The sequence below is a fragment of the Pristis pectinata genome, chromosome 4 (assembly GCF_009764475.1).
Source record: "Pristis pectinata isolate sPriPec2 chromosome 4, sPriPec2.1.pri, whole genome shotgun sequence".
Classification (NCBI taxonomy): Eukaryota; Metazoa; Chordata; class Chondrichthyes; order Rhinopristiformes; family Pristidae; genus Pristis; species Pristis pectinata.
In genome coordinates this window covers 19,698,705-19,723,877 of record NC_067408.1, presented here as the reverse complement: position 1 = coordinate 19,723,877, position 25,173 = coordinate 19,698,705, and the positions used below count along the sequence as shown (strand labels likewise).

Sequence of the window (25,173 nt, the reverse complement as noted above, 5' to 3'; positions counted from 1 at the left end):
GTGCATTTAAGAACAGGATCAGCTTTCATGGGAAGGCAACAAATGCATGCACTCTAATCAGTGTCTGTAATTTGGAGAGGTAAACAGCGCTTTTTCTGTGCTGCAAATTTTAAATTGAAGTCTTGTTTCTGACTCATTATTTTGACACTTCAGCAAGGCATCATCCCACTAGGATGGCTGTGAATTAGGCAGAAGTGTCAACATGTTATCCAACTTCATATGATGGAACTGGCTTTACCCTCCGAAACGTGACAAGTTCTGATTGTGAGACACTTCCAATCTTCCGATGTATTTGCTAACAAGATCCTCAGCTATAAACTGAGGATTCATCATCAAATTTTATCTTTATCAAATTTGTCTTTATCAAACTTTGCATGGTAATCCCTAATGTGAATTGTCATTGGATATTTATTACATTCTGTATAAATGCAGAACAAAATACTGCTGAAAATCTTCAATAAAAATAAAATGCTCGATAGGTTTTTGGCCTGAAATGTATTTGCCCTCCACGAATACTGCCTGACCAGCTGAGTACTTCCAGCACTTTCAGACTATAGAAATGCTATATCACCATCCTTGGTCTCAGATTTAATTCAATTCTTGAAATATTGCAAATATTGCTATAAGAAAGATTTATTTTTAAATACAATTCCTGCAGAGAGTAAAAGTAAAGAGCAAATATGTGTTTATTTGTTTGTAATAATTGCTAAATTGTAGAAAGAGCAATCAGACAGCAGCTGTTTGGGTAACAAGGATGAGGCACAGGATAACAGAGCAACAGTAGCCATTAAAACTATTGAATATAAGCACAGCAGGACAGGGTGCCAATAATTATTTGTGCAAATGAGATTCAAGACAGCAGCATCAGATAAACATTGAAATAATTTCAGTGGAAAAGATACTATCTATTTCAGAGTAAGCATGTTTTTAATGGAAATTACATACTTGATGTTTAAGCTCATTTGGTGCAGAATTTAAATAAGAGCTGAAATTAAATCTTCATAGAATAATATTCCTTTTCTTATCAAATATATACTGACAGAGCTTTGCAAACTATTCAATGGGCTTAAAAGTTGGCTTGTTTACAACTTAGATGTATAAAACCCACATATGAGGGTTTATGTCACATGAGAGATTAAAGTTATGTTTAAACCAATATACATGAGTTGACATTGAGACCCAAGTGAAAAGAGGAATGTAAGTTAACTGACTGATGTTACTTAATGTGCATTGTATGGCTATGTATGTTGTATATCAAAAGAGAATGAAATGCTTTCTGTAAGTCTTCACCATGAAACAGCAATAATTTTCTCTTACCAGTGAATGGATGACCCATGTAGAACTTTATGGAGTCTTTGACAAGAGTGATTGTTGCAGACGCCCACACATTTTTGCTCAATTTACAGTGAGATTGGCAGACTAGTTACCTGCTTCCACTCATGGTTAGAGAGCGAACACAATTCAGCAGGTAGGAGGAAGAATGGATGGAAAAAAAGAAGTAAAATAACAGTACATGGAAACAAAAAAGTAAAACAACAGTACAGTCAAGGCATAGGGTGGGTACAAGATTTCAGTTTAAAAGGTGTGCATTGAAAAATAGAAATGACACAGAAACCCATCATCTCAGGTGCTATCACATAGCCAAGGTGCAGCTCAATGAAACTTCTAGGGTAATATTAATGTAAATAAGTGCAGCCTGACCAGAGGAATAATGGAATGGTGGTTTGTGCTGAAGAATCTGCTGTGATAGAATAATGGAGGCAGAAGAGATCCTGGAGATACTGGAATCTGGAGCAACACACACAAAATGCTGGAGGAACTCAGCAGGTCAGGCGGCATCTATGGAGGGAGATAAACAGTCGACGTTTCAGGCCGAGACCCTTCATCAGGGCTGGAAAGGAAGAGGGCAGAAGCCGGAACAAAAAGGTCAGGGGAGGGGGAGGGGCACAAGCTGGCAGGTGATAGTGAATCCAAGTGAGAGGGGGAAGGGAGGCCCAGTGTGCTCCCGGTGAGACCCGACGCAGATTGGGTGACCGCTTCATTGAGCACTTTCACTCCATCTGCTGCAAAAGCCACGATCTCTCGGTGGCTGGCCGCTTCAATTCCACATCCCACTCCCATATTGACATGCCTATCCATGGCCTCCTCTGCTGCCACGTTGAGGCCAGACGCAGATTGGAGGAACAACACCTCATATTCTGCCTTGGGACTCTCCAACCTGATGGCCTCAACATTGATTTCTCTAACTTCCGGTTACCCTTCCCCTCTCTCCTACCCCTTTTTTCCCTTCCTCCCTGCTTTGTTTTCCCTCTTTCCTGTGGCCTCCTCATCCCTTCTCTTTCCCCTTCTCTGACCTCATGACTTGCCCATCTATTCCCCACCTCCTTCCCTTTATTCCACGATCTACTGCCCTCTCCTACTGCATTCCTTCTTCTTCAGCCCTTTGCCTCTTCCACCTATCACCTCTCAGCTTCTTACATCACTCCCTTTCATCCCCCTCCCCCACCCACCTACCTTCCCCCTCTCATCTGGATTCACTATCACCTGCCAGCCTGTGCTCCTCCCCCTCCCCCAATCTTCTTATTCTGGCTTCTGCCCTCTTCCTTTCCAGTCCTGATGAAGGGTCTCGACCCGAAACATCGACTGTTTATTTCCCTCCATAGATGCTGGCTGACCTGCTGAGCTCCTCCAGTGTATTGTGTGTGTAGACGGAATAATGGTCTGTGCTGTAACACGACAATGGTCTGTGTTGGTGAGTCTGGTATGACAGAATGATGGTCGGTGCTGATGAGAATGACGAAAACCTACAGGTAGTTTTGTTCCTTTTTGATTTCTTATTGGATGGAATAATGTACTTACTTTAGAATCGTAGAAACATATGGCACAGAAAGAGGCCCCCTCGCCCTCCTCATCCATGTTGACCATGATGCATTACATTTAATAAGCAACCTATTTTGACAAGTGGAGTGGAGATTTGGTGGTGAAATGGTCCCGATGAAAGGGAATAAAAGGAAACAAATGGAACTGAAAGATTAAGGTGCAGCCTAACTTGTATTTTCTGATACCAATTACTTAAAATTCTGGATTTTTCACCATCTTATAACTTTTAAGAGCCTGGTAAATCATTGGAGAGAGAAATATATAAAGAAGTGATAAATTGATGGTAAATGGTAAGTTATTCAGAATACAATGGGTCTGAAAGCACCAGACTAAGCTCCTAAAGCTGATTTTTTACTTGCAAGTCTTTACCTTATATACTTTTTGTACTTATAATAACACCGACAGAGGCTCTTTGGCTCATTGGGGCCAGACTAACTCACATGTGTCCCACTCCTCCTCTCCTTCCTCTGTATTAGAACATAGAACGGAGAAAAGTACAGCACAGAACAGGCCCTTCGGCCTACAATGTTGTGCCGACATAGCTAATCCCTCCTACCTACAGAATGCCCATATCCCTCTATTTTCCTCTCATTCATGCGCCCATCCAAGCCCCTCTTAAAAGCTCCCAATGAATTTGCCTCCACCACCCTATCAGGCAACACATTCCAGGCATCCACCACTCTCTGAGTAAAAAGCTTACCCCTCCTGTCTCTTCTGAAACTACCCCCTCTCACCTTAAATGCATGCCCTCTAGTATTGGATCACTCAATAATGGGAAAAAGATATTGCTTGCCCCTCATAATTTTATACACTTCCAAAAGATCACCCCTCAGCCTCCGCCGCTCCAGAGAAAAGAACCCAAGTTTGTCCAGCCTTTCCTGATAGCACATGCCCTCTAATCCAGGCAGCATCCTAGTAAAACTCCTCTACACCCCCTCGAAAGCCTTGATGTCCTTCCTATAGTGAGGAGACCAGAATTGCACGCAATACTCTAAATGCAGCCTAACCTCAGTTCTATAGAGATGCATCATAACTTCTTGACTCTTATAATAGCTCGATTAATGAAAGCAAGCATTCCATAAGCCTTATTAACCACCCAATCTACCTGTGTAGCCACTTTCAGTGAGCCATAGATTTGCACTCCAAGGTCTCTCTGCTCTTCAACATTGTTAAGGATCTTGCCCTTGACATTAGTCCTACCAAGGTGCAACACTTCACATTTATTTGGGTTAAACTCCATCTGCCATTTCTGTAACCTATTCTGTCTCATACATCCCCATGCACTCCGCTTTTTGATTCTTTTCCCACTAACCTACACCAAGGGATAATTAACTGTAACCAATAGCCTACTAGAAACCTTTTAGGATGTGGGATAGAATTGGAGCACCCAGCAGACACCCACTGTCACTCAAAGGATGTGCTAACTCTGCACAGTCAGCACCAAGGTCAAGATCAAACCTCGGTCCCTGGAGCACTAACTGTTGTACCACTGTGCATTTGACATTGATCCTCCCACAATTAGCATAAAACTAAATTAGGATTAGGTCACCATGTACAGATCACAGCTGTCAATATGCTCATTATTTCAAGTCATCCCAGATCCAACAACAGGATGCCAATTGGTCTTTGCTAAAGCAATGCTGGCTTTGAACAATAGTTTTTTAAGAACATTAAGTCCTTCATAAACTGATCTTTGAAAAAAAAGATGTTTTAAAAGAAAAAGCCTATATTAGAAAGTGTATAAATTCTGTCCAATGCACTGTAGATAAAGAAAAACAGAAAACCAGTGTGTCTGCTTTCTGGCACGTGAATCCCTCCCACAGGCCTTTGTTACCATGTCTAATCAACGGAAGATCAATTCTAGTAGATTAATTAGTGTTCAGCAGCGTTCATTTAATACCAACACTTCAAACAATTGATGGCAGCCAAGAATAGAAAGCCAGCTGCCATTTACTGACTCCCAAGATGTAGAACTAGACATTGATTGTTGGAAAATCGTTGCTTGTTTACCTGTTGTTTTTCTTGTCTCTGATGTCTCTACAAGGTTTTGGAAACATGTTCAGTCATCTGAGATTTATATAATGGGAATGTTCCCTGAGCTTTCGTGATTCTTCAGAATAAAAATACTATTTAGTTTGCAATAGTGCCGCTGAGATCAGGTGGTGAAGAGTACAGCTAGGGCACAGATATTTTTGAAAAAATAAAAACTAAATCATGCACAACGTATAAGAAATATTTAGGTAGATTTTCAACTTGATGCTTACTGTACAATAGGCATTGCAGGAGTGACTCCAGTTATGGAAACTACACATTTTTCTTCCAGTAATTTGAATGGAAATGCACACCAGCAATTTCTGCAGCAGGCAGCCAATTGCAAAGTCAGTTTTATGGTTGAGTACCATTGAAAATATAATCCATTTTAACTGAGATTCTAATATTTAATCCATACCAGTTAAACAGAATTGTTGGGATTGTTCTACTGGAAAACTGCATAGCGCTTTACCATTGTTTATCTGAGTTTTATATATGATGTGTAAATTATCTTATTTTTTGACTTTGAGATAGATCAGTCTAAGTGACATTGACAGGCAGCTAAACTTAACCAGTTATAGTTGGACAAGGCCGATTGGGTGGATTACAATTTAGAAGAACAGTCACAAAAGGATGAAGTTAGACACTAGGTAAATGAAAACACATGAACATACAAAATAGGAGGAGAAGGGTATATATTCCCTCATATTTGTTACACCATTCAATAAGATCATATTTGATCTGATCTTGACCTGACCTACACTTTCAGCTGAATCCCCATAATTTTTGTTCCTTTAACGTCTATCTACTTCAACCTTGGATACGTTAGCTTACACATCTCTAAGTTAGAGAAATTGCTCCTCAACTGATAAGTGGGTGACCCGTTGCCTGAAGCTATTTACTTAGTTCTAGATTTCCCCAGTAGGGGAAGCAGCCTTTCGGTATCTACCCTGTCAAGGCTCCTCGGAATTTTATGTTTCAATAAGGTCACCTCTCATTCTTCTAAGCACCACAAAACGAGGGCACCATGTCCTTAATTTTTCCACATGAAGACAATTTCCTCATGTCCTTTGTATATGGAACCAATGTAGTGAATCTTCTCTGCGTTGCCTTCAAGACAAAAATATATTTCCTCAAGTAAGGAGACCAGAACTTTATGCATCATCTCACCTCATCTCTGTACTGTTGTAACTTTGTAGGTGCAATAACAAAAGCTATTTTATTAAGCAGTAGCAGATTACGTAGTAAAACACTATTAATGGTAATAGGGATTTGAGGAAACTGGTTGGATATTTAAAATCCGATCCTTGGTCAAAGAGTAACCAAAGGCTCCTGCAATATTGCAGCATTACTTGAGTTTTCCTTGGTAAAAGTACAACAAAGTTATTTTAATGTTAAACAATACAAATTAAGATTATTGCATATCAAGACTATGTTGAAAATGTCACGGAGATTCTTCCAGCGTGAGCTGGAAAAAAGTTTCAACTTTAGTGGGTTGTTCACTGTTACTTTACAAGGATTTCCTAGGACTCTTGGCTTTTGCTCTGGAATTGTCTGAGGTAGATCATTGGGCTAGAAATTCTATTGCATAGCAAAATGGCTTTACGTACTATATTCTTTAAAAAGGTTCTTGCAGAAAGCAAACAGGATCTTCAAGGGTGTATAATACACCTGGTGGATGGTATTGTGGCCCTCTTATTATATGACATATGATTGATATTGCTGCTCCAAAATGTGGTGTTAATACATGTTCATCAAATGGTGAGGGTTTGTATTAGAGGTGAAGGTATCCATCACATCTAAATGGTAGTCAGATAGTCAGGCAGTGAAGCAAGCCCTGAAATCTTCAAGGATATTCCTGATACTTTCCATCCCGAAGGTGGGAGACTTGTTTTGTGAATGGTGGCGGGGAGGTGGGGTTGGTTGTCCCAACCAATGTGATTATTACTCTGCATCCCCACCTCACAGTAAGATACAAAGAAAGATGGTATCTGCTTTTATCGTCATCCCACCACTCAAGGGAAATTCTGCACAAAGCAGAAGTGAGCTCTTGACATTGTGTGAAATCAAGGTATGAATTTTGTGTGAATATTGCAACATATGGTGACTCAGAAAGCCTAGGATTTACAGTTATTAAGGGTATAATGCAGTGCACATTGTGCAAATTAGAATAACACTTTCCCACATCTCCATATACAGCAGGGTTGTCTCTGCGCAGCATGGTCTTAGTGCAATTTTTAAAGCATGGAAGAATTTCCAGGCAATTATCTGAGATTGTTGTCTTTTTAATCATCATTGTTGTGTATTGGCAGCTAGCCCACGAGCCACTGTTGCGTAGATATTAAGTACTGCATTAAATAACCTTGAGGAGAAGCCAGGTGCCTTAGAGCTTTCATTGAAAACTAGCTCTTCATTGAAAACTAATGACAACGAACACATGTAGTATTATATCACACGTACATGTGACTTACTTACATACAGATATACTTAAGTCATTTCTTCCTAACAACTAACTCTACTACAATGTTTTTTTTCCCACACATTAAACTCTGTTTGGCTGCTTGTGCTTAACAACAACAACTTATATTTCAATGGGACTTTCAACTGAATAAAAAGGGAATGCTTTATCAGATGTCAGAAAACTGAAGTTCAGAGGGGGAATTCCAGAATTTGGGATCTGAGCAGCTGAAGGCATGGCTACTAATGCTGATTAAACTAATTTACAGATGCACTGAACCCAGAATCAGGGAACTGCACTGATGTTGGTGAGTTGGGCAAATCACAGTAATAGAGAGTTCATGGAAGGATTTGTAAATGAGGTTTGAACATTTGGTCTGAAGTTTAGTCTACTTAGATAACTCTTGTAATTCCTTTTCCATTAAATAGTTAGCTTTTTGTAAACTCCCAACATTTAGTTCTAACACTTTATTTTTCGTGACTTCCTTCAAAAGCTCTATAACTTTCTTTCACCAGCTAAATATTGAAAACCTTCTGATCCTTGACAGAAAGATATGCTTTATGGGGAAAATGAATAACCATTGCCAATAAAATGACTACATATGAACAATAAATAAAATCTATTCAATCACAAAGATGTTTTTGTAATTTGTCATTTAATGTATCAGAAGCTAAAAGGCATAATAACTGGTTAGTTTGACCAAGAACAGACTTTTCATTTAATACATTCCTTTTCCATGTTGAAATCCTGACAAGGACTGCAGTTTTCTGCAACAAACAGTTGTTAAAAAAATTCTTCTTGGCTTGCTAATCTTATTTACCCAAGGGTCATAACAAATAAAGAGACTACTGATTCGTAGTTTTGGGGGTAAGTCTTGTTCGAGCTGATGATAGTTTGAGTGGAAAAACGTAAAGGATACCTGACTCTATTGAGTCTAAGATTTTGCAGTGCCTAAGAATTAAATCTCTTTTAACTGGATATACAGGTCGTGCTGCTGCCTCACAGCTGCAATGGCCTGGGTTCGAATCTGACCTCTGGTGTTGTCAGTGTGGAGTTTGCACATTCTCTCTGTGACTGCATGGGTTTCCCCTGGTGTTGTTTTGAAGTAAATGATTCAAAACAATTAAACATAAAATCAAGTTTCTTATCATATGGTGAGGTACAGGTACAATGAGAAGCAGCTGCATCACAGGCATGTAGATTCAGACAACACACAGAACATAAATTATACATAAATTATACAAAGAAGTAAAGCAATTTTTTTCGGAAGTACCTTACCTTGCTCTCTGTCTCCTTTCTCTTCGCTTGACATTTCCCTTTGAAATCAGTGGGGTCACCAATGTTGCACCAAACAAGAAAGTAGGGTTCTGCTGCTGGACTGGGTGTTGAATCCAATGGTAGAGCCGACCGATAGGTTTGGCCTTCAATGTACATGTGTGAATGCTGCAACTTAATTCACTTTCATCAGCTGAACACTGGTTGTTCTAATCAGAATTACTGACAAGTCAACATGATTCAGCCACTTGAGTTTATTTCAGGGATGGGTAGCATATCTAAAGGTGCAAGAAATATGTCCTGTCACTATGACTGCCATCTTAGAATATCTTTGAGTCAGTTCAAAGATCTGCTTTGGATGGTTATGCAAATATGTTGTAATTATGAACTGGTATTTGTCTTAAATCTTTTTTGTTTATTTTCCCTAATTCACAAATACAAATAGAATTGGCAATATGCACAGCAGAATTTGCTGTAATTCTGTTTTGAATTATGTTTAATGCATTATACACAATATGGATTAAAAGTAGTTTAAAATAGAAGATTGATTAGGCTTAGCTGAACTCAATTTTTATTGTTTGATAATTTTGGCATGTAAAATCAATCTTTATTTATAAACATTTATTTTGATTTTTATCAGTTTAAATTTTCAGGATAGCCCAAAATTAGGGACATGGGACAGACAATTTATCAATCCCAATAAAAGCTTTATAAGGTGACTTGCTAGAATATAAAAAATTAAGTATGCGTAAATAAATAACATAAATCTTAACTATTTTAAGTTATTGTGTTCATTTGGCAGTTAATGTTTGTAATATAGTGGTTGCTACCGCAGAATAAAACAAGACTCTACTTGGAGGATTGCCAAACAGAACTGGTTTATTGTCCCGCCTTGCGCGGGCCCTTTAAGGGAGAATGTTCCCGCCCAAAACAACCGGCAATGACGTAAGTCCTACGTCATCGGGACTTTCCCGCGCGCGGGTTCTCCCCGTCGCTCGGAAAGACGAGGCCCGCCGCCATCTTGGGCCTCGTCGCTCCGACGCCGTGCGACCCGACTGCCGAGCCGGTTCGCCCGACTAGACGGTGAGTCGCCACAGTAAGAGAAAATGAAAAATGTAAATACGACCTCTGAATCATCTGTGTCATTTTAAGAAGTGTTTACTGAAGGAAAAATAATTAATTCATTCTAATAATTATTAATAAACATAATTTTTTCATGGATCTGTGATTGTGAGATGGAATCTCTTGCCAACATTTACCAATAAAATTACATCCTGTCAAACCTAAGTTTAATACAGCCAACTGTAACTCCACCAATTCATTAGACTCTTGAGTATTTGATGAGATACTAGCCATGATAGCATTGAGCTAAAGTACTGCGGCATTATATATATGTCGGATGCCTTCACCTATTGCTTGACATAGCTTAGCTATATTGTTGTGTCCAGACAATGGTAATTGTTTGTTGGTGCCTTGAATAAAAGATGTTGGTGCAGATCAGTCTGATCTCATTTTCATTGTGATAGCACAAAGGAAATCCACAGACACATCAAATACAAAGAACATGGTGCAGGGTTTTAGTCATTCTCTCCTGTTCCCTAACCAAACTTATGAGGGGTCCTTGACCTGAAACGTTGACTGTTTCCCTTTCCACTGGGACTGTCTGACCTGATGAGTGTGTCTCGTATTTTCTGTTTTTATTTCAGATTTCCAGCACTAATTTCGTTGAAACAGTAGTATAGATTAAACAAAAGGTCTCTCATGGTGTTCAAACTCAATGATAAAAAAGGAATTAGAGTTACATATGAGCACTTGCCTATCTTGTATGCATATGATTCCCATTGTCTTTTATATTATTTTGAAACAAAGTGATTCACTTTTATTACAGCTGAAATGAGGAGAGCCAGGGGGATGTCAGTGGACTTTGATCTCTCTTGTAATACCTTTTACCTCTGTACTGACCTTGCATTTCTAATGCCAACCGACACATTTGATTCCCCAATTTCCTTGGAAACATGAAATCTGCTGCTATCGTGTAAAAGTGGTTACATCTAACTAACAACATTGAAAACTTACAAGTTTCAATACTTTATTCAGCCTTTTGGACCCACACATTTTAGCTACTTGACATTTCTTAATTCTCAGTGGGTGTGAACTGATGTGTGGTATGTAATTGTTTAATACCATGCTACACAGAAATCCATTCTCTGATAAATAACATGTATCTGACAGCATCAAGTGAGAAATGGAATTCTCAGCTCTGTTAAAAACTTATCAACAAAATACCAGGTCATGAAGAAAATTTTTATTACTGAGAGACATCCAGTCAATCATGTGTGGCTTTATCCTTAATTTGCTATTTTGTTGAACATTTATATAAAGACTGATGACTTTTTAGGTATATGTAACATTATGTTCTTAAAACACCCACATTATTCTCCTTACAATCTTCACTGTATATCATGTAACTACAAAAAAGGCATATAAAAAGTAAATGCAAAATAATTGATGAGTGCTTTATCATTATCTGAGCCATGAGCCAAGAGTAGCCAGTGCAATCACTCATGCCCACTGTTATTTATTGTGATAAACATCAGTCTTGTCTACAGCCATGAAAAATATTTCTGATCCATTGTACTCAAATAATGCATAAAGCATTCAGGATATCCTACCATTTTCTGCTTTTCTGTTGATCTGACAGGCAACGGAAGGGCATAAAACTTCCACCATCAAGCGACATGATTTAACTATTTAATGCAAGAGAATAATGTAGCCCATTTCCTAACTAAAAGTAATGGGGCTCAGACAGAACTATCTGGGGAGTAACATAAGAAATAGATGCAGGAATAGGTTGTTTGGCCTCTCATGTGTAATCCACTGTTCAGTAAGATCATGGCTGATCTTTTGCCCTGGTGTCACTTTCCTGCACTAACCCCATATCCCTTGATTCCCTTACTGTTTAAAACTCTATTGATCTTTGTCTTGAAAATTCTCAGTGACCAAACCTCCTCAGCCCTCTTGAATAGAGAATTCCAAAGATTCACTTCTTCTCACTGAAATTTCTTCTCATCTCTGCCTGAATGGCCAGCACTTAACTTTAAAACTGTGACCACCTGGTTCTAGGAGCCTCAGCCAAAGAAAACTCATCCCTGCATCTGCCCTGTCAACAATGTTGCATGTTTCCAAAGATCACTTCTCACTCTTCTAACCCCAAGTGAGTATAGGCCCAGCCAGCTTAATTTTGCTTCATGTGACAAACCCACCATCCTAGGCATCGACTTGGTGAACCTTCACTTCGTTTCATCTGACAGAAGATACAAGAGTGAGTCTGTGTTTTACAGTGAGAGTGGAAGACTTTCTAGCAGGGTGAAACGGTGTCAAATAAATAATATTACAAGAGATAAGCCAGAATGAAAGAAGAAGCTTAAATTTACAAGGAAAATTAACATTCAAAGAAAGTAACATCTGCATCAATTTGTGGTGGGTAGTTAGTATATTCTTTCCATATAGATGTTAAAGGAAAACAGCACATAAAACTCAAATGCACCCTGCTGAGAGACACACCCAGAATTTGTAGTGCCTACCTCGAAACTGCGGTTGCACAAGGTGTGCAGCTTTGTATTTAGGAGTGCATAATTAGTTCTCCTTTAAAATAACTTTTTTTTATTATTTCTTTTTCCAACGTTGGTATTAGCAGAAAATAATTGTCCTGAACAAAGTAAATGGAGAGGAATAAATGGAGTAAACACTCCAGCAATAAAGGCAACTTGAGGCTAATCAGTTTAACCACAGTCATGGGTAAACTTTTACAGTCAGTAGACTGAACAAAATAGGCATTTGGAGAAGTTTGATTTAATAAAGGAGAGTCAGCACAAACCCTTAAAGGCAGATGATGTCTGACTAATCCAATGCAATGTTTTGGATGAGTTAACAGAGAATGTTATTGGGGGGAATGAGGTTTGTTCCATCTATGCGGATTTTCAGAAGGCATTTGACAAAGTTCCATGTAAAAGGGAGATTGGTGAATATGAAGCATGTTGAATAAAAAGACCAGAGAAACATGGATAACAAGAAAGCTCAAGGACAGAATGCAGGGCTGTGCTGAACGATTATTTTTCAGACCGGAAGATATTAGGCAATAGTGTTTCTTGAGGGTCAGTGCAAAGGAGAATGGGAAGGGATCCTGGAGGATGGAATTGAGTGGAGTGAACAGTAGAGCCAGAATGAGTGAGGTCCATTTCAAACTATCAGTTCTAAACACGTATACTCAACAAAAACACTTACTATATATTTTGGAAAACAAATAAAACTGCAGGTGCTGAAATCTAAAACAAACAGAAATGCTGGAAGCCAGTCACACAGCATCCATGCAAAGAGAAACCAGTTAACATTTCAATTCGAAGATGATCAAAGATGATTTAGATCAAAGATTCTGATAATGGGTCTTTGACCTGAAACATTAACTGGTTTCTCTTTCTATAGACTTGACTGGCTGAGTTCCTCCAGCATTTCTGTTAATACATATATTTTTCTTGTCTACTGATGTATTCAAGAAAACCCAGGATGAACACCCTATTTGTAAACCTCCAGGGAAGGGAATACATCCTGTCTTCTGTTCTGAACTGAAAGTTCATCAATATATTTGGGTGTAACTTTATTCGCTGTTCTTGACTTCTGGAAATAGTTCTGACTGTGCAGAAAATGCAATGTATGCCAATGAGGATAAAAAAAGTAGAGAGTATTGTAGCAGAATGTGTTTGGATGGAGAGCTACCTCTTTGAACTTTTATTGAGCTAATATCACAATTTCTGAAGTGCTACTTTTTTGCTATGTACAGCAAGTCCACTGGAGCCAGGCTGTCTCCTGCTTCTATTTGTGTTTCTGTTTTTACGTGTGAAAGGCTGGCTGAGCAAAGCTCCAACTGCCTGATGGCCTGTGACATGTGGAGAACACTACCAGGAAATGTAATATTGCTTTAAAATTATCTGGCAGTCAACCCTTGGGCTGTGGTTTATTTCTGTTCTGACTGTGCATCCTTCAGTGAAGCTGGATCCAGACTCACGGAAACTATTATCTGCCCCCTTTCTCCTGGCCCATCCTCTGCCCTCATCTCTCACCTCAAGCTGACTTAACATTGAATGTCAATAGCAGTAATTTCTGTTTTTCTCCAGCCTCCTGTATTGTCAGAACCAAAGTTGACTGCTGGTCTGGTATTGCAAAAAACATCCTAGTGTATTATTTTGGGGAAGTGTCATTAAGCATTATGCATTACAAGAATTATTTGGGAAGCGAAGCAGCTGCCCTGATGATTTAGGACTGCAGTACAGACCAGAAGAGGCTGAGGTTCCATTTCTGGGCTGACAGCACATACACCGTCCCTGGAGAGATGATTTTGCTGCTCATTGTCACCTAAACTTGCTGCTGCAAAGTTCATAATTATTGCACTGATTCTAGAGCTGAGATTCCTTTAACAACACTGCATTAAAATTTTAATTGTTGAAACATTACTACATGTCAAGGCTGTAATAATGCACTCTGATAAGTTTCAAAGAAAATATCTGACCTCAAATAACAATGACAGAAATAGTTTGTATTTATTTTACCCACTTGATGTAGCAAAACATCCCAAGGTATCGTTCAAAATTTAGCAGTTAGCCACAGAAGGAGATATTAGTGCGAATGATCAGCAGTTTAGTCAAAGTGATAGGTTCAAGAAACATCTTAAAGGAGGAAAGAGAGGGAGGAAGGTGAAGAGTTATAGGGCCAGAATTTCAGAGTTCTGGACTTTGGTCATTGAAGGTAGGCTAATGAGCAGTTGAGTGATGAGATTTGTGGATGAACAAAATGCCTGAATGGGAAGACCACAGGTACTTTGAAGGGTTACTGGACTGGAGGAAAGTACAGAAAACCTTCTTCTTAGAGCAAAGAATGCTTACAGAATCTGATTTATAAAAGATCTTATATTTCATCACTAGAAAGCTTCAGTTTAGACATATGTTGGTGGTTTACTCTCGAAGGAAGATCATGTTACCTAGATAATAAGAATACAATTGGGTTAGAAGAGGACAAGAAAATTTTATTTATTCCTTGATGTGGGTGCCACAAGAAATATAAACATTTGTTGTCTATCTCTAATTGCCCCAGCTAAGAGTTAACTATTTTGTTGGCTTTGGATTCACATATAGGCTGCTCTGGGTAAGGTTGGTACATTTCATTCCCTGAATGGCATTAGTGAGCTGAGTGGGATTTGGAGCAATCCCGATTAGCCTTTTAAAAAAAAATCCAGATTTACTAAGTTACTTGGTGGGATTCAAACTCATCTCTCTGGATAAATGGTCCAGAACCCTGGATGATGGTGCAGTTACTTAATCACAGCAGTTCCCTACCTTGTATAAGGAACATCTCCAAGGATACAGAGACAAAATCGCTAAAAGTATGGATGCAAGTTTATAAACTCACAATTATTCAACAAAATACTAAGGTTCATTTCTTGAAAGAGAGAAATGAAAAGCAAAGAAGTCCTAATAAGAACAGCAAGTGCTGTAAATTATTTTGTGTTGCACAGATGTTCTCGTGCACCATGTGAAGGAATTTAATCCAAAACTCAACTTCTAAATGCGGTCAGTTCCTTTGTGCATGAGCTGTGCAGCTTCCAAGATTTATTCCTCTTTGCATAAGATGTGGACCCATATGGATGCTGCTGCCATTTAGTTGTTGTGAGGTGTACAGGCCTGTGGTGCTTAAATGCAAGATTATCAATAATGGATTGAATAAGACTTTCAGGATACACTTCTTTACACGAAGAGTGGTAAGAATGTGGAATACACTACTACAAGGATTAGTTGAAACAAATAGAATAAGTGCATTTAAGGAAAAAAACAGAGAAAGGAGTAGAGGAATATGATGGTTGGATGAGATGAAGAGGGATGGGAGCAGAGTTGTGTGGACCTTCACCCCAGAATAGTCCAGGTGGACTAAATGGCCATGTATGCTGTTGACTTGATGCAACTCAATGTATCGCCTCAACAAACAATCTGCTGGAGGAACTCATTGGATTGACAGCATCTGTGGGAGGAAAGGAACCATTGATGTTCCAGGTTGAAACCCCACATCAGAACTCGCTAAGTTTCTCCAGCAGATCGTTTGTTGCTCCATATTCCAGAATCTGCAGTCTCTGGTGCCTTCAATGTACCGTCCAATCAGATGGTTAAAAATAATATCCTAAAGTAAGGTGTCTCAGATTGTTGGCTTTGTTTTTCTAAAGGGTAACAATGACCTGAAAATGGCTGTGATTGGGCTGAATCCAGGTTTTACACCCTTCCATTGATTTTCATTTCCTAAAGGATGGGTTACATTCAAATTGCCCTCTAACTTTCTGAATGGTAAATTATGATTCCTTACTGTCAACCATTCTCAGTGAACCTGTGGGATTCCTTTAATCCTAAGTAGTCCAGGTATTTTCTGCAATTTATATTTTTTCAGATCATTCCACAAAATTCCTCTCAGGGCCTTTTATTTCAAGGAAGGTATTTCACCTGTGACCATTCTAAATTCCAACTGGAATATATTACTCATATCTCTTTCCTTTTCATTATCATTAATTAGAATAAAATAATTCAGATTTTTCATTGTAAAAATGAAAAAAAGCAATGGCCAATAAGGAAACATACAAATGTCATCATTTCCCAAAATATAATTAAAACCAGTGAAGAATATGGATCATGGGCAAACTGTTTCCATACAAATGGTTTACACATGTTTAAATTGAATACTAACCACCTCCTAAAGAGAGCAAGGAATATTGCATTATTTAAAACTGACTTATAAGTAGCCTGAGGTCCGAGTTGGAAGATATGTAGGACTTTGTTACTTAGTTTTTTTCCCTAAAAAGAAACTAAGTACAGTGGAAGAGGGTCCTACTCAACTAAGATGCCTTCTCTTCTGCTGCCCTCTTGGAACTTGACCAAAGTGATGTAAATCAAACTGCCTGGCCGAGCAGAATTTAGTCATGGAATGATTTCTCGGTCAGCAGTGCTTGTGCTCTGCACAAGATTCAGGAAATTCTTTAGGCCTGTGGTTGAACTTGGCTAGGGGACGTACTATTAGAAAATTCTGAGTCTGCCTGCCAGCCCAGCCCAGCCCAGCCCAGTCCAGTCCAGCCCACATACTGTGGTTGGTAAGACGCTTCACTAGTGGATATTCTGACACACCCCAGTCTGTCTCAGATTAAAAGACTGAAAGGTAAGGCAAAAACAAATTCTGTTACTTTAGATGTCCTGCTACTCTTTAATCACATTTGTTGGTCTGTCTCTTTCTGTGTTGTATGCCTTTTTGTACTAGATCAAAGGCTTAATGATTTGTTCCCTGTTGCAAATGAGTGACTTTATAGTCAAGTTAAAATAGTGAAAGGCACTTGGCTGAGAAGCAACAGCTGTCTGTGAGTCTTAAAGCATGGATACATAAAATAACTTCAGAACTTCATGTTGCCATCAAGGAGCTCTAAATTTAGACTGCTGCTCAACAACTCTCGGCTTTTAAGGAGGCCCTTCTGGAGGTTCAAGTTTGTTTGGAAGGGGAAGAAATTCAAGTGTCTTGGGGCAGCTGATAGCAGTGTCTGGTTTTAATTTTTGCCTGAGAGTCTCTGGGTGAAGTGAAAATCAAAACATTGTTCTGCTTTTCTGCTTTCATGTTAACTTGTGCAAGATGATTTTTCTGCGAGGAGTAACCTCCCCCCTTTTCAGTACAATGTTCAATTTGAGAAGTATATGCACCGATATGTAATGTAATTATGAACAGTGAAAGCACTCCTTCCTCGCTAATGCATGCTTGCAGAGCCACCCCTGAATCTCAGATTCGCTGTGATTTTTACCTGAATATTTTAACTCAGTACGTGGGCTATTGTGATGAAGTACAGCACAGGCTGAAACTATTAATGCTGTGGATGTACTTATGAACCTTTCTTATCATACTCATTCTGGTGACAAGTCATTTGACCTTGCTATTTGTCACCGACTAGCTCAGTGCGACCAGTGTTTGATCTTCTGTGTCATTCTTTGACTTTGCTTTATGCAGTTAAAGTAAGGCTAATGTTGCAGAGCTGATATTTATATTGCTTCTACAAACAATCTCTTGCTTCTCTCCCTCGCAACACCTACCTCCCCTCCTACCTCCGCATCCAAAGATCTTTGCACACAGAAAGAGTCAGTGTTCTCTTTATACACCACCCGACAAATCATATAAACCTAGTTTTCAGTTTATGATTTTCAAATCTTAGAGGAAAGCAAATGAAAAAAGAATTTATATAGCACCTTCTTTAGCAATGTTATGTCCGAAAGTGGATTACAACAGATAAAGTGCAATTGTTGTTTTAAAGTTGGAAATGCAAGTGTGAGTTTGTACACAAATAACACAAACAGTATATGATCATCTACTTTTGCCATGTGGATTAAGAACATTGGCAATAACCCCTGAGTTATAAGGTGAACTGGATATTCTGGACAGAGAAGAGACTGCAGATGCTGGAATCTGGAGCAAAAAGCAAACTGATGGAGTAACTCAATGGGTCAGGCAGCATGTGTGGAGTGAAATGAACAGTCAACGTTTTGGATCGAGACCCTTCATCTGGATTGAAAGATAGAGGGGAGATAGCCAGTATAAAGAGGTAAGAGGAAGGGGTGGTGCAAGACCTGGCAAGTGATAGGTGGTTCTAGATGAAGAAGGGTGATAGGTAGATGGAGGAAATAGTGACAGAGGCTGGGACGTGATCGGTGGAGGCGACAAAGGGCTACAGATGATGGAATCTGATAGGTAAAGAAGGTGGAGCGTGGAACCAAGTAAGGGAGATGGGGTAGGCATTTGGGAACAGTGGGTGGAGGGGACCCAGTGGGAAGAGTGTATGGGTGATAGTCAGATGGCGTGGGCGAAGGAGGGTAAAGAAACAGGGTACAATATACAAGAAGTGCTGGAGGAACTCAGCAGGTCAGGCAACGTCCAGGGAGGGAAATAAATAGTCGATATTTTGGGCCGAGACCCTTCATTAGGACTGGAGTGGAAGAGGGCAGAAGCCAGAATGGGGGGGGGGGGGGGGGGCGGAGCACATGCAGGCAGGGGATAGGTGAGTCCAGTTGAGAGGCGAGTCCAGGTGAGAGGGGGGAGGTAGGTGGGTGGTGGCGGGGGAGAAGATGTAATAAGCTGAGAGGTGATAGGGGGAAGAGTCAAAGGGCTGAAGAAGAAGGAATCCGGTCGGAGAGGGCAGTGGACCATGGAATAAAGGATGGGGGAGGGGAGGAGAGGAGGCAGGCAGGTCATCAAGGCGGGGGAAGGGAGCCATAGGGATAAGGGAAGACAAAAGGAGTGGGGAGGAAGAAAAAGAAGGGACTGGTGGGGTGGGTCAGTGCAGGAAGAATCGGGTAGATCAAGAGGAGAGAGAGAAACAGGACGAGGGGGAGCAGGTTACCTGAAGTGGGAGAATTCAATATTCATGCCATCGGTTTGTAGACTACCCAGATGGAAAATGAGGTGCTATTCCTCAAGTTTGCATTTAGCCTCACCTTGGCAGTGGTGGAGGCTGAGTAACAGATAGGCCGGAGTGAGAATGAGCGTGGGAAATAAAATGGCTAGCAACTGGGAGCTCTAGAAGGCAATGGCAGACAGAGTGCAGGTGCTCAGCAAAGCAATTGCCTAGTCTGCGCTTGGTCTCACTGATGTAGAGGAGGCCACGTCAAGAGCACAGAATGCAATAAACACAGTTGAAGGAGATGCATGTGAACCCCTGCTTCATCTGGAAAGGCTGTTTAAGACCCTGGATGGTGGTGAGGGATGGACAGATGTTGAACTTCTTACGGTTGTAAAGGATAGACTGGGACTGTTTTCCCCGGAGCAAAGGAGGCTGAGGGGTGACCTTATGGAGCTTTATAAAAATCATGTGGGCAGAGATAAGGTGGATGGTCACAGTCTTTTTTCCCAGGGTAGGGGAGTCTAAAATTAGAGGCCATGGGTTTAAGTTGAGAAGGGATAGATTTAAAAGGGATCTAAGGGGCAACTTTTTTCACACAGCAGTCAGTGGGTATATGGTAACAGCTGCCAGAGGAAGTTGTAGAGGTGGGTACAATTATAACATTTAAATGACACTTAGACAGGTACATGGATAGGAGAGGTTTAGAGGGGAGATAGGAAGACAAACGGGACTGGCTGAGTTGGCCTGAAGGGCCTGTATCCATGCTGTAGAACTCAATGACTCTATGATTCTACCCCCTACCGTTTCTCCTTAGTAGGGATATAGGCCCTTTTATGTTTGCTTATGAAAGCAGAAAGGGCTTCATTTTAATATCCCATCTAATAGTCGGGCTCTCTCACTGTGCAGAACTCCCACAGTTGAACTTAAGAAGTCTCTAGAACGGAGGCAAGAGTGCTACCACTTGAGCCACCACTGGCACAGCGACCTAATTTGCTTTTGTAACTTAAATCCATATAGCCCCTTTATGTCTGTGTAGTCATATTATCATTAGATTTATATCCTTGTGGTTTTGTAAAGAAAGCACTAATGTCTTTATGTTTTGAAGAAAACTGATTTTATGTCTAGCCTAATTAAAATGTTTCACTGGAATTTTTTACCTAGGGATGTCTTTGAGAACTGATGCATTAGAGATTCAAAATAGTTGTTGTTCCTTGAATCTTGATGAAGCTTGATTCAGGGAAAAGCTCTTTCTTGTCAAGGTTTGTTTTCTTTTATACTGTTAATTTACTTTGGTTTTAGTTATAATAAAAACAATTTAATTTGCTCTTTTGTGATCCTGTTTGATTGTAATGCGTACTCATACTTAGTGGGTTACCATTGGAAAGGCCACAGCACATATGCAGGAGTAGGCTGGAGCTTGCACCTTCATCCTTCTGATGCTTTTTTTATCTATAACTTGCAAGGTGTGTGAGCTGATAATGATATAGTGAGGGCAATGAGGCAGCTTGTATCTCTGTGAAGAATGGGACCAACAGTTCATCTCTTTAACAAACTAGATTTAAGGCTTGAGGAAGAAACCAAAGTGAGAAGGTATAAGCAGAGCAATAAATATAAGGTAAATGAAGCAGGCATGAGTCATGTACATCTTCAAGTCTGCTTCCTTATTTATTATGATCATGACTGTTCCCATTATTCAAGCCAATTTTCCTTACTAATCCCCATATCCCCCGATTTCCTTTGTATTCAAAAATCAATCATGCAATTTCAACAGACTCAATGAATGAGCTGTCACAGAACTCTGGGGTACAGCATTCCAAAGATTTGCAATCTTCTAAGTAAAGAGATCTCTCCTCATCTCAGTCCTAAATGGCTGACCCCTTACCCTGAGACTGATCCCTTTCAGTCCAAGACTTTCCAGCTAGAGGAAACAATCTCTCAGTATCAGTACTGCCAATTCCTCTCAAAAATTATAATGTCTCAGTTAGATCATCTTTCATTCCTGTGAACTCCAGTGAGAATAGGCCAATTCCTTTTCACAGAGCAACCCTCTCATCCTCTTGTGAGCTGAGCCTCTGCTGGTCTGATTCTAACAAAGAAATATCCTTCATTTAAGAAAATAGACCAAACTGCTCACTGTAAACCATATGCTGTCTCACCAATACCCTGTAATTCCTTAAATGTGACTCCAACTTCCTTGCTAAGAAGATGAGGCAATTCCTAATTGTTTACAGTATTTTTCAGCACATCCAGATCCCTCTGTACATCAACATTTCCTCAGTTTTCTGAGTTGAAGAAATATTGGTTTAGAAATTCATAGCACCAAATATGCCAAGAATTGAATTTCAGAGGTAGCTCCTGACTGGGGATGAATTTCTCACAAGCATTTTTTCTCTATTCTTCCTACCAAACTGCATAACCTGACATTTATCCACATTATATTTTATCTATCACCTTCCTGCTCACTCGCTTAACCTGCCTAGATCTCTTTGCTGACTCTTTGTGAATCACATCGACAGAGAAAAAAAATCAAAATGAAAACTGAGGAAAAAAATGAATATCGACACATGGAAAAATATGTATCAGTAACTGAGAATGGTATCTTGTAGTTATCTTAATGGACAAAACCCAGAGACCTGAAATGATCATCTGGAGATGTGGGATCAAATTTCACCACAAGAACCAAGATATTTAAATTCATTTAAATAATTAATTCAGCTAAAATAAAACCAATATACCAGATTATCATTAAAAAAAACAAATTGTTCATGTATCTCCTTTCGGGAAGAAGACTTGCTGCCTTTATTTGGTCTGGCCTACATGTGGCTCTAGACTCTGATGTGGTTGTCTTTTGAAACTCCCTCTTAAGTAGCTACAAGCACTCAGTTGTGGCAAACAAATCATAGTTACGATGAACCCAGACAAACCATCTGTCATTGCACACGTAGCACTTGCTTCCAGATTAGAAGAGCTATTCCGCAGACTAATCTAGCAACAGCCTGACAGAATGCACCTCAAATCCATGCTCTATAGTCAATATCATTTTCTCCCTTCTCAGTCCGGGTTATGATCTGTTCCACCAACAGGACAGACCCACCAGAGTTGGCTGCACAATGTATACACTCAGGAATGAATACCTCTGGGAGTCTTCAACATTGATTTTGGATCCCATGAAGTTCACTTTTATGTATTCATTCATGGGGTGTTGTCATTGCTGGTAATGTTGGCATACAATGCCCATCCCTCTTCACCCAATCTGAGGAGGCATTCAAGAATCAACCACATTTGTAAGTCTAGAGTCATATATAGAATAAAAACACAATGCTGCTGGAGAAACTCAACAAACCAGACAGCATCCATGGAGAAAAGCAGGCGGTCAACATTTCGGGTCAGGACCCTTCTTCAGGACTTGAAAAAGGGTCCTGACTTGAAACATTGACCACCTGCTTTTATCCACGGATGCTACCTGGCTTGCTGAGTTCCTTGAGCATCATAGTGTTTTTCATCTAGATTCCAGCATCTGCAGTCCTTAGTTTCTCTCATATATAGAACAAGTCAGGAGAACAAATGTCCTCCCCTGAAGGAAATTAGTGAACCAGATGGGATTTTATGACAATCCAGGAACTCCAGATTTATTTACTTCAATTTAAATTCCCCAGTTGCTATTTGAACTCTTGTCTTTGGATTGGTGGTCCATAAGTCTGGTGCTAGTCCAATACGCCAAACATACCAGGTCAAACATTGACAAGGAAACATCTTTCTAACCCACATCGTGCCCTCCCTCAGCTGATGAATCCATACTCCTTTACGCTGAACACCACTTGGATGAAGTGTTTGAGGACAACAAGGTCATAGAATATACTCGATGGGGAATTGAATAACCACCATTCAAAGGCTAGAAAGTCAAGAGCACTCGCACTGACCAAGCTGACTGAGTCACCTTCTGACTCCCCAAAACCTTCTTAGTTATTTACCAGACACAATCCAGGAGTGTGACAAAAGCGTCTCCACTTGCCTGGATGAGTGCAGCTCCAAACAAACAAAGCTAAGGCTTCTTCATCAGCATCTACCAAACCCACATCTTTTGTGTCTGGATGGAAAAGTATTGCAATGCATGAGAACAGTACTGCCTTGAAGTTTGTCTCCATCACACACATATTGCTAGCTCTTCATTGTCATGGAGACAAAACCCTGGAATTCCCCACTTAATAGATTGTAGAAAGGACTTTGAATGGTTTATAGTGGGCTGGATCATGCTTATGGCTAGCTAGTGGTTCTGCAGAAAGGCTAGGTGCAGCATTCATGGTTGCATGTTCTGGAGTTCCACACTATGCACTGCGGTGTGGAAGCACTGGGTGTGCCAGAGGTTGGATGGTGGTGCAGCTGACTCCCATACCACCCCAGGACCTGGGACTGAGTTCAGCAGTAGTTCCATAATGTACTGAGCTAAGAGACTGGATAAGAGCTGTAACTTGTGTATCTGGTGCAGCCCCATTCATTTGAATGAGTCACCAAATTTCATTAAAGAGTAAGCAAAGGCAACTGTCTTGTTTTAATTCATGTTAATTTTAGTTATTGCACATGAACTTCTTGGCATTTTAAATGAATTTATTTTTAAATTTATTTTAAGTATTCATTGGTGACCTTCAGAAACAGTGGAAAAGGCCTTTTGACACCACAACCTATCAGAGAACAGTCAGAGTGGTGCACAGGCAGGGCCTTAGATCCCAATGCTTGTGGTCTTGTTGCCCCATGGGGATTAATTGCAGCATCACAGGATGCAGGAGCAAGGAAGATGTAAGGCCACAAAAGATGTGTGACCAGGGTCCCCAGCAGGAGAAGGCAAAGCTTTAGCTGGGTCCAACACTATCCAGCCCAATGTTCTGAGCTGGAGCCAGAGACGTGATTGAAATTGTATTTATACTCATACTCTTAGCAGACTTAGCATTCTCTGATGAGTTTAATGGGCATTCAATGTGTAAATCGTGAAAAATAATGGGTAGTTAAAGGTAGGATTTTTTTTGTAAGGCAAATGTCAGAACTGCATATGTTTATTTTCAAGTTCTGGAGACTTGCGATGCACTGCATATCACCTGAACCACCAAAAATGTCACCTTTTCACACTTCAGTACCAACTGACATCATTCACACAATATTATTTTTCCAACAATATCCACCCCTTTCTCTTTATGGTCCAGATCTTCTGATCTTTGTCTGGAAAGGATTGAAATTGGTATGTTTTTACATGAGCTGAACAACATTCTTGTGTGTTCTTTTGAAGGGCTGTGACTATGCACATGGTTCGACAGGATATCCTGTTGAAGTATTTGTTGTGCCAAGGTTCCCAGCACTGGGGAAGCGATTGAGATAGCACACTACAGAATTGCAGATGGCAGGGAAGGTTTAGTATTGCAGCTACATTTTGCTGGATCTGGTATTCTTCTTCATTAAATAAAAAGATAAAGTTTGGAAACTGGTTTCTTTCCTCTGCTGTACTGATGCTGGAGGTGGACAGCATAGAAAAGTCAGCAACATTGGTAACTAGTTCATTATTGTCAAATGTACCTAGATTGAGTGAAAAACTTTGTTTAGCATGCCATCCATACAGATCATTTCAAAACATAAGTACATTGAGGTAGTACAAAGGAAAGTACAAACAGAATGCAGAATATAGTGTTATGGCTACAGTTACAGAGAAAGTACAGTGCAGGTAGACAATAAGGTGCAAGGGCCATGTCAAGGTAGATTGTGAGGTCAAGAAGTCATCAGTTGAAAGTCACAGCAGTTCTGACCTCAGTGCAAGGTAAGCCTATCATGCAGAAGCAAGGCTCAAGATGATGATTTCTTACAGTAATGGTAAAATAATGTCTCAGAATTTGCTGTCAGTGATGACCCTCCTTCACTAACTGATGAACTATGAAAAAACTTGGACTTGGCAATTGCACGTTGGAACTTGTAAGGAGAAACTGACTCCATCCATTGTGATGAGCTCCCATGCATTGAGAGGGCCTTCACATTGTAATGCCATCATGTGACAAACTCTGATAAAGCCCTTTTACAGAACATCTGAAATAAT

General features: G+C 40.0%; 1 protein-coding gene across 4 annotated transcripts in view; it reads left to right on the top strand.

The window, feature by feature from the left end:
* sgcd (sarcoglycan, delta (dystrophin-associated glycoprotein)) overlaps positions 1 to 25,173 on the top strand; it is a 365,223-nt gene that overhangs the window by 205,078 nt on the left and 134,972 nt on the right. Inside the window, exon 1 of one of the 4 annotated variants that reach the window (XM_052014954.1) lies at positions 16,806 to 16,885. The exons of the other annotated variants lie outside the window; for them this stretch is intronic. The gene's annotated coding sequence lies outside the window, so the exon portion shown is untranslated. Of the gene's footprint in view, positions 1 to 16,805; positions 16,886 to 25,173 lie in introns of those variants that run through there. 4 annotated transcript variants of the gene reach the window in all.